A 5,000-nucleotide genomic window follows, 5' to 3' on the forward strand; every position below is an offset into this window, starting at 1 on the left:
TTTTGCTTGCCAGTCTCATGACCGAGAACTCTATCGAGGTTTGTGCCCACGGCGGAGCTTCGACAAAGTCAGGGTGTGGGGAGTCCATGCCCTTGGCCAGTAGCGGTTCTTTGAGCTGATGGCGTATTAGCACCCTGGCTGTGTGAGACAGCCAGGAGTTGTTTGCAAACAGCTCGTTATCTTGTTCTAGGCGTCTGACTATTTTGTGTCTTAGGCTTGTGTTCCTGGGAGCCTGGATGACCTTTGATAAGAATTGTGCTGCTGTTAGATCAATTCGTGAGGCCAAGGGGAGAAGGTTTGTCTCCACTAGGAGGTTGAGGACCTTCGCCCACCTTGGGGCACCCAGAATGACCCTGGCGGCTTCGTTTTGGACTGTCTCCAATTGGTCTTTATATTTTCTCTTAATGCCAATCAGAGCGAGGGAGGCATAGTCTACAATGGGCCTGACAGCATGTACGTAGAATGATCTTAGTACTCTGTGTCTGGCCCCTATGCGTCTTCCACTCATTGCTCTCATGACAGACAGTCTTGCCTTTGTTCGGTCAAGCAGGTACTGGACCTCCTGGCGGAAGGAGAGGGTCCGGTCTATCCTTACCCCAAGGTAGAGGTATTCCTGAACCCACTCCAAGTCCATTCCTTGGATTTTCAGACTTGTGCCTTGAACTCTCTGTCTCAGAGCCATGGCTTTGGATTTGGCTGCAGAGATCTTTAGTCCTGTCCTGCAACACTCCTCGGATACCAAGTCCAGACAACGCTGGGCTTTGTTTAGGCAGTGTGGTCCAGTGGAGATGATACCAAGATCGTCTGCATAGGAGATGATCTTCCACCCCACTGGGAGGTTTATGTTGAGGATACAGGACATTAGTGTGTTAAAAAGAGCTGGACTGAGAACCCCACCCTGTGGTGTTCCATTTTCTAGTGGCATGTGCTGTGATAGGTGACCTTGGAATTTGACTCTGACTGTTCTATTCCTAAAGTAGTCACCTATCCAAGCCAAGAGCTTACCTCTGATTCCTTTTTGGATCAGGCTCTCCTGAATGGCAAGAGGACTTGCCAATTCGAAAGCCTTCTCCAGGTCAAGGAATACTGCCACAGATGTGCCCGTGTTTATTGTGCTCAAGAGCGTGGCTATGCTGTGCGCTGTGTTCATGCCCCTGGTGAACCCGTGGAGGTGTTCGTGTGGGGGTCCCATTTTCCATTGGAGCCGGTTCGGTACCATCCTCTCGGCAGTCTTGGCCAGACAACTGAGGAGAGAGATGGGGCGGTACTTCCCCGGTTCCTTTGGTTTAGGGATGGGAACTATGGTAGCCCTCTTCCAGCTCTGGGGTAGAGTGGAAGTTTCCCAGGACTTGTTGATGAGTTGCAGAAATGCAAGCTCACCTACCAGTCCCAGGCGGGAGATGATGGGGTACGAGATCCCGTCATCGCCCGGGGCTGAGTTGCAACTGGCTTTATATGCATCTCTTAGTTCCCTCAGAGAAAAGATAACGTCTGAGTTATTGGGTTCGGCTGCCCTTTCTCTGATGTGAGCAAGTCTGTCTGGTTGTAGGCGTTCTTGTCTTGCCCTCAGTTCGGCTGGTAGACTGTCGCTACTCGTTCTCGCAGAGAACTCTTGCGCCAGTCTGTTGGCCTCTGCCTGGGGGTCGTGGTGTGTGCATCTCGGGGCTGAGCAGCTGGTGGCTCGCTTGACCCATTGCCATAGCTCTGAGAGGGTGGTACGGTGATCGAAAGACTCACACCATTCCAGCCACTTTTCCTGCCTCACTCTGCTGGCAGTTTCCTTTGCGTCCCTGACAGCCTCCCTTAGGAGGGCTAGGTTGTCGGGGGTTCTTTGCCTTCGGAAATGTTTTCGGCACATATTTACCCTGTGGTTGACCTCCCTAATCTCGTCATTGAAGTACCAGGCGTCCTTGTGACTCCTGGACCCAGGCCGAGTTTTGGGTATGGTCAGTGAGGCTGCCTCATCAATGGCATTTACAAGTCTGGCTTGTAGCACTTCCACATTTTCGCTCTGTGTGGGTTCATTGCTTCTCAGACAGCGGGCCAAGGCGCTCTGGAACGCCTGCCAGTTGGCCTTGTCTGTTTTCCATCTTGGATTCGGTCGTGGTATTTCGGCTGGGCCACTATCCATGAGGGTTGTTATAGTGCCATAATGGTCACTAGTGACGGTCTCATCGACACGCCAGCCAATCCTCTCCACCAGAGTCGCAGTGGCCAGGGTGAGGTCTAGGACCCCTCCTCTCACATGCGTTGGCTCCTGGCTGTTGAGGAGAGCGATCTCGGGGAATGTCTCGAGCACATTGGCTATGTGACGGCCAGCCGCATCCGGTGCCCTGCAGGGAGCCAGGATGGGGTGGTGTGCATTGAAGTCTCCCCCTATGATCACTCGGTCGTGTGCTGCGGAAGCACATACCTGGCTGATGTCTAATATACTACAGTGTGGCCGTCTGTACACATTGTACAATTTCAGGGGTCCCCCGGCCAGTTGAATCTCGACGGCAAGAGATTCAACATCTTCTCCACAGTGCGGTGCATCGGCTATTGCGGAGCAGGGAATTGTTGCTTTCACCAGGGTCATCAGGCCTCTTTTGCCATCGGAACGTGGCAGCGCGTAGACGTGATACCCGGAGAAGCAAACAGCTTCCGCTGATAATGTCTCCTGGAGCATGATGATGTCAATGCTCCTTGATCGCACTATTGCGTGGAGGATGGCACTCCTTGAGGAGAAGCCACAGATGTTCCACTGCAGAATACTTAGATTGCGTGCCATGATGTTACTAATTGATAGTTACATCAGAGACATCGTCATATTCGGATTGACGGTCGGAGTCTGACAACTCCATTGTGAGATCCTCACTGCTTGAGGGGTCTCCTTCGGCTGTCAGGCTATCCCTGGATCCACTGGGGGGTGGAGAGCCTTTGGTAGCTCTGACTTGGCGTGTTTGGCTTTTTTTCTCTGGCCAGGCTGTTTCTGTGCATTGGCTGGCCTTGCCTGGGCAGGCTCAGCTTCTTCTGATTCGGCTTGTGGCACTGAATCAGCCTGGTTAGGCTCGGCCTGTGAGGGCATAGCCTGGCTAGGCTCTGCCTGTGAGGGCATAGCCTGGGTTGGAGTGGGGAGGGGAGTCTCGACCTGGGGTGAGGGAGAGGATTGGGCTGATTTGGCCCTCTCCATCTTCCTTCCCTTTATGCTTTTCACAGTCTGTTTGAATGTCGTCATGGCGACGTCGACTGCCTTATCCGCCTCTTCCTTGGTCCTGGACAAGGATACTGCCACTGCTGTGACTACAGCAGTGATCAGGATCGACATGTCCCCCTCGTCGATGAACATGTCTTCTGGGTCTGGGGAGGACCGTGTGGTGCTGTTGGAACCTTTCTTCCTGTGGTTCCTCTGCACTTGCTTTACTTGGGGGAACTCCTGATTGTCGGAGATCTCCGGTTTCGGCTGGGGGGCAGCTTCCTTCCTCTTAGGAGGTCGAGAAGCCTTTTCGCTTTTGTTCCTCACCCAGAAATAGGTGCCTGGGATGGCAGGAACAAAGTCTGGTCGCTTCTTAGCAACCTCTTGCCGTTTGAGGGCCGCCTCTTTCCTGACAGAGCAAGCCAGGCTCCAGACGTGATGCATCTTGGCACAGTTAGGACATTTGGCTGTTGTGTCCTTCTTTTCTTCTTTATGTGCCTTGATGCACACCTCGGTATTGTGTGCCTTGCTACAGACACCACATTTTGGCTTGGCTGTGCAGTTAGCCTGGTGGTGTCTGTACTTCTGGCACTTGAAACACCGAAGTGGTTCAGGCACATAAGTGCGTAGGTGATAAGTACCCCAGTTACCCAGATCAAGGGTGGAGCTTGGGGTACCTTTCATGGTCACCAGGACTTGCCTGGTTGGAGTCTTCCCCTTCGACAATCGGGAAGCCTCCACGACCTGTGGGTGTGATGCTATCACCTCCACATCGTATGAGACTGAGAAGCCAAGTAGCACCATCTTGACTCTCTTCTCCTCGGGATTCAGTGGTGAGAGGCTCACTTTCCTCCCATCTTTTAGCTCCTTTGTCTCCTGCAGGAAACAAAGGGTGGCTTGATCTTTGGGCACGATGATCATGCCCTGATCTCGCGCAACCCGGATCGACAGCCGGATTTTGCGCTGGCTCTCGAGGGGCCAGCACGAGAGTCCATCTGTTGGACAATCTGGTGGACAGACATGTTTGTACATGATTTTTTCGCCTTGTGCTCGGGGTTTTCTTTTGCCACCCGGAGGCACGTAAGGCTTCAGGGTGGCTGCCGTGGTCTTGGCCTTGCACGGGTCGTCAACAGTAAGGTCTGTCTGTGGGGGATTTTGATTTTGATTTTCCATATACTTGGCAGTGCTTCATCCACTCACGCCCCCACCCACCACGGAGTCCAACAAGGGGAAGCTGAGTGCTAGAACCAATGTCTAACAGCAACAGGGGTGATGATTGGATAAACGCAGCCAATTAGCCGATTGCACTGGTAGGCACGGACGGTGTGGGTACCAACGGCAGCATGACTGCTTGACCCTAGCCTCCCGAGGGAGACCAGCCGATTGACCTGACCGGGCCTGGATCAGGCCGCCTGTCTTGCCAGAATAGAGGACCAAAGAGGCGTGTTGCTAGCCGCAGGGCTACTCGTGCACGGCATCGCTCAACTCCAGGACTCCGTCTCCCAGCTCACAAGGGTGCACGCGCGGCAAACACGTGGGTAGGTGTCAACCTCTGGGAGTATCCCAGAGGGATGTCCTTCCACCTACAGGACATCATTGATGGGAACATTTCTGCTCCTCCCTCATGAGGAAGGGAGCTCTTTCACTTTTCCAGGCAGTTCCTCTCCGCTCCTCAGAGGGGACCTGTACCCTTTTTCAAATGAATCCTCTTTTCTCTGAACGCCCAAAGGTTGTTTCACTCATTGAGAAAAGAGGGGGGCCTCCACTGTTCCAGTCAGTTCCTTCATCCACCTGAAACAGCCGGCACAGACTGTGTCACCACAGT

Source organism: Penaeus monodon, chromosome 40, assembly GCF_015228065.2.
Source record: "Penaeus monodon isolate SGIC_2016 chromosome 40, NSTDA_Pmon_1, whole genome shotgun sequence".
NCBI classification, from domain to species: domain Eukaryota; kingdom Metazoa; phylum Arthropoda; class Malacostraca; order Decapoda; family Penaeidae; genus Penaeus; species Penaeus monodon.